We start from the raw sequence: 9,055 nt of genomic DNA, 5'->3' as shown, positions 1-9,055 counted from the left end.
GAAGCTGATGTGACATCAAGCACCCAGAGTCACTAAGCACTTAAAGACCTCCACTCGAGCACTCAGCCCCATGTCCTCAAGACCATCTCTAATCGATCTCAACTCAGTGTGAAGATGTCCTCCCAACCGTTCGAACTCTCGCCCTGCCTATGTTTGAACTGCCTGGGCAGGCAGGGAGTAAGCACTTGCAGACTTTTGAATGCAATCTCAGTAATTATTAGGGAATTGGAATGAATCCTCAAACCTGCTGTAAAGACTTGAACCCCTAATGGGAATACAGAGATGGGAAATGTTGGAGATCTTGTATTACTCAGAGTGTGGATTAAACGCAGCACTGCAGAACTCATGTAATAAACATCTGAACGTCCGCTTTGGGTGCCACCTGGAAACAGAAATTCAAATATCTTCAGGACACATGGGAAGCAGACAAGTGAGTAAGAAAATGGGCTGAATTGAGGATCCCTGGAAGGCTCTGGGGACAGTAGCACACTGGAGCAGACATGTTCTCTCTATGCAGTGACTACTCATACCTCTGTCCCCATCTATATCTGCTGAGGAGGAATGGAGGCCCAGTGTGCTGGGCCATGGAGAGTACGTAAGGAACATGGATAAAAAGTGGATCTGGTATAAAATACTTGGTACTTTACATTTTAAAATAATTCTTTGAACAGAATAAGAAGATGCTGGGCAGACCTAATTAAATGTACCCATGAGCTGAAGTCTGCCCTTAGGCATCATTTTCTGCCTCTTTGCTGAATACCACTGTAGCTGCTTTAGGATAGTAAATAGAAACCTGAGCTGCAGAAAGCCCACGCTGTCTACCAGCCCTAAGGAGGATACCTCTGTAACCTCTTCCAGTCTTTCAGGAACATCTTGGAAGAAGAGTCAGAAAGAATGTATGGACCAGGGGATGGGCATGGGGTGGCATGGAATCCTATCTTTCTGATATGACACAGCTATTGCACTCATGAATTCACAACAGCAGTGACCACCTGCAGAAGACTGGGTCCATAAACTTTCCTTCATGGAGGGGGAAGGAGTCACAAAGCCCCACCCCTCCCTGAGAAGCTATATGCAGTTAGTGGTTGCTGAGAGAAGGGGAGTCCTACTCCTCAGTGGTATAGTAGCTGTTATGTTGCCCTTGCTCAAGTAAATACCCCCTCCCTCACTTACTCTCATGCAAGAAATCATAAGGAATGAATTGAACATACACACACACACACACACACACACGAGGTGGGGGAGAGACATGAAAGCAGGAAAGGAATTATCAAAAAATATTGTGTGTGTGTGTGTGTGTGTGTGAGAGAGAGAGAGAGAGAGAGAGAGAGAGAGAGAGAGAGAGAGAGAGAATAAAAATTGTGAAAGAGAGTCAGGTGTGGTGGTGCATGCCTTTAATCCCAGCACTTGGGAGGGAGAAGCAGGCTGGTTCGAGGCCAGCCTGGTCTACAAAGTGAGATCCAGGACAGCCAGAGCTATACAGAGAAATCCTGTCTTGAAAAAAAAAATTGTGAAAGAATTATTTTTAATTTCATGAGCATTGATGTTTGCCTGCATGTTTGTCTGTGTGAGAGTGTCACATCCTCTGGAAGTGGAATTACAGCTGTGAGCTGCCATGCAGGTGCTAGGAGTTGAACCCCGGTCCTCTGGAAGAGCAGCTCTTAACTACTGAGCCATCTCTCCAGTCCTGAAATAATGTATTTTTTTAAATCCCACATTTATATGGAGATATGAAAAGAAATTGGGATTTTAATACATAATTTCACTTGACTGTACACTTAGCATTTTTCTAATTTATTTTGCTTTAATGTTTTTTTACTTATTTTCAACAATTTCATACACATAAGCAATGTATCTTGATTATATCCACCCCACACTACATCCAAGCCATCCGCTCCAATCAGCAACAAATTGTTCTCCCACCTTCGTGTCTCCTTTTTTTTTTTTTTAACAATCCACTGAGTTCAGTGACTGCTGCCCTTATGTGCACAGGTATGAGATCATCCACTCGAGCCTGGACATCTTACAGTGACCACACCCCTGAAAATAGAATGCACCCCCAAGGTGGAGCTCAGCAGTCATCAACAGCCAATAGCCACTCAGCTAGGAGTGAGTCCTAATGAGCCTGTGACTCACTGTGCTGGGATGCTGACTGCCTCAGTCTCACACAGCTCACACAGCCATGGCTGCTACGAATCTGTGGAGGCAGCTGCCCCGTCATGTTCAGAAGACGGTATTTCACAGTGCTTCTCCCCAGCCTCCAGCTCTTACATCCTTTCAGTCTTGTCTTCCACAGTGGCCTCTGAGTTCTTTTTAGGGAGATGACTTATTCTATGCTGTTGTGTTGCTGTTATTGTTTTAACAGTAAGTAGAAGGAGCTGGTGACACAAACAAGACGGGTTAGATGATTATTAAAATGTAATCTTAACATATACAAAGGAAGTGCTTAGAGAACCTGCTTCCAGAAGGTATGAAAATAAAACAGGTAAGAAGCTAAACAGATATTGATAGGAATAGAAGAGGAACTTAGTAGCATTCTAATGAAAGTGAACTCAGGCTGAGTCCCCTTCCTGAAGACAACTTAGGTAGGGCTTTCTTTGAGAAGAAATAAGACTCATCCCATTTGGACCAGGTTACAGTCAAGGGGGTTATAAAACACCCTAGAAGCAAAGCATGCATGCTGGCCAACTGCACCACGGACTTAGAAAGTTGCGGGAACCAAGGCTAAAAGATGAGGATCTGAGGGCTGCCCGCAGGACTGTACTCTTTAAAGTTGCAGAAAGAGAATGATCTCAACAAATGCAAGAGTGCTCGGTGAGAACAGCAAAGAACAGGAGGTCGATCGGAGGACACGCACGTGTAGGAACAAATTGAGCGAAAGAAAGCTTACGAAAATGACCAGAGGATGTTGGGACAGACACAGCCCAGCCTCAAAGGCCAAGGTGTTTGCTGAGAAGATGGTCTCCCTACACTGTTTTAGACCTGGCTCCCCCTCAAGATACAGCAGCTGGGAGAGGCACTGCCACCCTGTCAGAGCTAACAGTGTTTAATTATTTTATCCTGTGTGTGTGTGTGTGTGCGCGCGCGCGCAAGTGCTGGTGGAGGCTAGAAGAGAAAATCAGATCCCCTAAAGCTGGAGTTACAGGCAGTTTTGAGCTGCCTGACACAGGTCCAGGGAACCAAATTCAGGTCCTCTACAAGCGCATCAAGTGTCCTTAATCACAGAGCCACATCTCCAGCCCTTGAAGATATTGTTGATGGGTAGTGAACTGAGTCATTCATTTGAGGTGTCACTAGGAGAATATTCTTTCCATGCCTGAGAGAGAAATTTAAGAATAAACAGAGTTTTGCCTTGACTCTGCAAGGGCAAAGCAAGCCATGGAGAAAGGATTCGTTATTCTCAACTGCCATCTTCCCACATTCCAGTCACTAATGTATTTCCGCCCCTCCCAAAAACCTCCTGTCAGTTGAGCACACACGCATGTTCTTAGGTCACATCTATTCATCACTGTCACTTTTTCTAAAGAAAAACAAATTAATGTCTATTAGGAAAAGGAAGAAAATGAAGCAGTCTCAGTGAGGACTTTAGTGGACCTGAGACGTATATATTCAGAAACTCCCTCCTCCCCATTAATCCTCCCCCCTCTATCCATTATGTGGGATTAGTTCTTTGTAAATTTGGATTTGTACTGATGAATTAAAATCTTGGCAAGCACTACTCCTGCTGACTGGGTGCTTCTTTGTGCTCTTTGTAAGACCTATAACTCATTGCACCTGTTGCTTCTGAATGGGTTCTCCTGCAAGTCAGGGTATGAGTGTGTGTGTGTGTGTGTGTGTGTGTGTGTGTGTGTGTGTGTTCATTGAAAAAGAAAGACCTCCAGAATGAAAGTAGAGATTGTAAAACAGAGGACCGAACTATAGGAGCAAGTGAAGATCTTTTCAGGATAAGCAAAAACAAAAAACAAAAATCCACCAGGGAAAGCTCTAAGAAAGACAGCATACGTCAGTGTTCCTTGTTCATTTTGGCATAAGGGAGGAGGAAGGCATGTTCCAAGGATCCCTGCAGTTCTCGCTGGCTACTCTCAACTTTCCACAGGGATCAAGAAAAGAATACAGTGGTACTCCACTTAAAACAGCCCATTCTCCTTAGGAGGTCAGTCTCGGCCTCTGTGATTGAATAGTAACTTGCCCTGGGTAGCATGCCGGCTGGTGTGGGGCAGGACGTGAGAGTCCTCGGGCCCAGACAAACTGTTCTATGCTAGCTTTTTGGCTATTGTTCTTTAAGATAAACAGTAACCAGATGCACAGAAGCAAGCACTGTGCAAGAAACTCCATACTTTATCACGTGCCACATTTCTGAAAACTTACATCATAATCTATGTTAGAAGGATGTTATTTTTTTTCCAATGAAATGGTTTTTTTAATGGGAAAAATAGAATGTGGCCTCAGATATGTATCTTAGTATCTGAATAAACACCCTTACAGAACATTTTTGGCTTTATAAGTTATATATTATTTATGAGATAAATCATTCAATATATTAAAGATCAGGCCATTAGTTTCATAATACAATACATTCTCTCCTTTTATTTGCAAGATGGAGCTCTTTCTGAGATGGAAGTTGGCCAAATGGAGCACCATGAAATCTTCCTTGAGACTTCTATCAGTTTTCCTTCTCTCTGGTCTTCTCTTCTCCACTGCTCCCGCCTCCATCACCACCGTTAAGGAGCTTTTCCTGGGCCATCTTTGAACTTGTCTTCATGATATTAATACTCTACATGGCCCTCCAAAGAAGTAGAATGAGTGTGGGCCTAGAGACAGGAATACTCTCTTATATATTGGAAAGTAATGATCATTTGTGGGGCACGTAGACACTGCTGGATAAGCTTTAGGTTACCAAAAACGTCAACAGAGAGCTTGTTACTAAGGGATCCGGTAATGGCTCTCCTCTGAGAGGCTTAGGCATTTATGATTCGTGGTTGCAGTGTGTCTGCCCTGCCTGGATATTGCCAGACTCTGGATTTGCTTTCAATGCATCTTCTAAAGTTTGCTGCAAACTTGCTCTCAGAGTCATGGTATTTTGAGTTAGTGGAATCCTTCCTAGGTGGAGACTTTTAAGGAACCCATAAATCAATTGTTGGTGCATGCTATCTTTGAAATAAAGGTAGTTGTTTGTTTGTTTGTTTGTTTGTTTGTTTTACTGTCATTTAGTATTCACAGAGGGTTGCTATGAGAGCCTGAGTGCAACACAGCCAGGCCCCTTTCTTCATTTGTGCCAGTGTGGCAAAGTCTATCTACATCGAGATCATATAGCCAAGGCACAGGTCCAGGGCTGTCACTCTACTGCTCAGAAGTTCAACCTCCAAAACTGTAGGCTAGATTCACCTCTTTTGTTTATAAAGTTAACTTGCTTCAGGAATTTCATGTTGTTAAAACAAAACTGACTCATTATGTCTTAGACCATTCAGGTTGCTATGACAAAGTATCTTAGAGCAGGTGATTTATAAGTGACATGAATGCATCACTTGCAGGCAGTTAGCTCTGAAAGGTGTGAAGTTCAAGATAAAGGCACCACCAGAGTTAGTGCCTGGTGAGGGCTTCCTCTCTGCTTTAAAGATGTCAGCTTCTATCTGGATCCTTACACATTGGAAAAGAACAAGAACTTTTACTCTCTCTCTCTCTCTCTCTCTCTCTCTCTCTCTCTCTCTCTCTCTCTGTGTGTGTGTGTGTGTGTGTGTGTGTGTGTGTGTGTGTGTGTGTAACATATACAAATGTGCAATTGTGTTACACACACATGTGTAGGCCAGACTAGGATGGTACGAATCGTCTCTTATTGTTCCACACTGTTATCTGGACACCAAGTCTCTCAGTGAACCAGAAGTTCACTGTTTTCTGCTAGGTGGGCTGGTTAGCAAGCTCTCAGGCTCCACCCATCTCCACCAACACTCCATCGTCAATTCTAGGGCTGCAGGCACACGGCCATGCCTGGCTTTAAATGTGAGTGCAGAGGATTCAAACTCAGATCCTCATGCCTAAAACAAGCTCTCTTCCCCACTGAGCCTCTTTAGAAATGAAGAACACTCAAGGTGCCTCTGCTGCTAGTGGGTAGCAGAACTAGGGTTAGAAACCACTCAGTCTAGAGCCCCTGGTGTCACATAGCATGTGCTGTGTCCACACTTGACTGAGTGCTGTGCTCCGTGTTGAGATACACGATGAAGAGGATATTATTTATTTGTTGCTGATTTATTTAGTTGGACGCAGGGTTTCATGTATCCTGGACTGACATCAAACTCACTACATAGATAATAATGACTGTAAACTTCTAATCCTCCTGCCTTTAACTCCTGAGTGTCTAGATTACAGGCATTGACCACCACACTCAGTTTGTGCAATAATAAGTAAGGACCAAAGCCAGACTAGACAAGTATTCTACTAACCTGAGCTACATCTTCAGCTATGCCATTATTCTTAAGGGGTTTATAATTGATGCAGGAGATAGACACATAATTACAGTTAGATCAAGTAGTGCTGGTTTCTCTGCATCTTGATTACTGGGATTGTATATGTTGCAGATTACTAAGGCAGTATATACAAAAGCAAGAAACAGCTATAGTGGCCATGAGATTTTTATCAGCATAAGCCATCGCAAAAGAGCTGAAAAAGAATTAACCATGGTAATTGAAAGAAAAGTCTAGAATGCCAGCTTGTATTTTCATCCCTCAACAGAGTTTTGATCTGTTTATGAAACTATGAAACAAAATATGTGAGACAAGCTAATCTTGAGAAAGAAAGAATGGAAGAAAGGAAAGAAGGGTAAGAAACAAAAGAACAGAGAGGTAGGAAGGGAGGGAGGGAGGAAGGAAGGAAGGAAGGAAGGAAGGAAGGAAGGAAGGAAGGAAGGAAGGAAGGAAGGAAGGAAGGAAGGGTAAGAAAGAAAAGAACAGAGAGAAAGGAAGGAAAGACAGAAGGAAGGAAGGAAGGAAGGAAGGAAGGAAGGAAGGAAGGAAGGAAGGAAGGAAGGAGGGAGGGAGGGAGGGAGGGAGGGAAGAAAGAGAGAGAGAGAGAGAGAAAGAAAGAAAGAAAGAAAGAAAGAAAGAAAGAAAGAAAGAAAGAAAGAAAGAAAGAAAGAAAGAAAGAAAGAAAGAAAGAGGCTTATTTGGATCAGAGATTTGGAGTCTGAAAGTCCAAACTACTACAAAAAAATTCAGACTTACCATAGATTTTAAAGTAAGAGGTTGAGATGTCAGTATATACTGGGGAACACAAGATGGCTTTGGAGAAGCTGCATTGGAGTGGGGTAAAAATGTAGAATGAGTGGTCAATGTGGACACAGTTGACCCACTGTTAGAAAGACTCCATGACAAAACACAAATCTCCCTACTTCTCTGTCTATCAGTGTGGAGCAAGTATGAACGAGAGGACATCCTTGGGTATCATTGCTCAGACACCATCCACCTTGTTCTCTGAAATGCCCTGGACCCCACTAAACAATCTAGGCTCTTTGGACCACAAGCACCTGGGATGTGTGTACCTCTTTCTATCCACACGGGGAGACACTAACATACCCAGCTTTTTTGTTTTCCATGTTAGCTCTGAGGAATAAAACTCAGGTCTTCATGTTTAGGAGGTGAGTACTTCCCTAACTGAGCAATCATATCATCTCCTTTCCCACTTTTTACATGACCTTTAAACCTTCAATGATTCTCACCTTGAAATCTTTAATGATCTCACGAATGTCTACAGTAAGGTCCTCAGTTTCATTGCTCCTAGCTTCTATCATACATTCCAGGCACACAAAGGGAATAAATTGCATTCCTTAGGTTTCCCAGTCTTATTTTTTTTCCCACTTTGTGTGTTTTCCAGAACCAAGTTCAGAACATTCTGACAAAAGGAGACTATAGGACACAACGTACCCAGAATCCTTAGTAGAGGTAATGAAGATAAGACAAACATCCAAGAACTCTAACCCACACTGGAGCATTGCAATGAAAGTGGAGAAATCTGTTCTCAGTCTTCGTCAGAGGCATTTTCCTTGTTCTGCCCCAGCCTCACACTCCTCCCCTGTGTAAGAAGCATGGTATGCTCTAGCTCTCAGCACTTTCAGAAGATGCAATAGGATGGAAAATGTAAAAGCACCATGTGCTCAATTACCATAAGGAAATGCAGCTCAGCCCATACTGCTGCTGCACATATGTGAAAGTGGAAAAACAGCCTGAAAGGTGCAGATGAAAATAATGACTAATCTAAATCTTCTTAGCTCAAACATCCAACCTTCTTCAACACAAGGATATAGTCATTTTAATTCAATAAAATAACATATAACCTATGCCTTCCAAATCCATTTCTCCTCCTCCTCCTCCTCCTCCTCCTCCTCCTCCTCCTCTTCTTCTTCTTCTTCTTCTTCTTCTTCCTTCTTCTTCTTCTTCTTCGAAAATACAAAATACTAAACAGGATAGTACGGATATTTCAAAGATGTCATTATCAAATCAACTGAGAGTCACAGTAAGTTCTAAAAAAATACTGGTTCAAATGCCTTGACTTTCCTTCTCTGACTCCAGAATTCACTTTCCCCCCAAAGTTGTTGTCTTACACAAAGATGTTATATCAGGCAAGATGTGACAATTGGTGCAATAGTGGCATGATGGTTAGAGGAGAAAACAATCGCTTGGAATTGAGGCCAGTTCCACAGAGGCAATTTACATATAGTACTATAAATCTAGTCAATAGTTCCTGCCTCCGATGTCTTAGGCCCTAGTGGAAAACTACTATTGTTGTAGTAGCTGCTGCTGCTGCTGCTGCTAAATAGACACAGTCCTGCCAAGTTCCCTTTGAAATATGTATGTTTGGGTCTGCATCTTAGTGCTGATAAAAGCTATAGAAAGTCATTTTCCCCCCAGTGGAACCAGGTAACTGTTTAATGTTCAACTTTAAATAGGCTATCTATACAACACCCCAAGGCTCAGATAATATCAGAGGAAGGAACAGATCACATGCAACAGCCAGAGGAAGAGTTCAAGCATTGTGAAAACTGTTTTCTTGAAGACCATGGATGTTG

The sequence above is a fragment of the Mus caroli genome, unplaced genomic scaffold (genome assembly GCF_978045245.1).
Source record: "Mus caroli unplaced genomic scaffold, Mus_caroli_1 scaffold_6, whole genome shotgun sequence".
Lineage (NCBI taxonomy): Eukaryota > Metazoa > Chordata > Mammalia > Rodentia > Muridae > Mus > Mus caroli.
Note: the sequence above shows the minus strand (reverse complement) of the source record.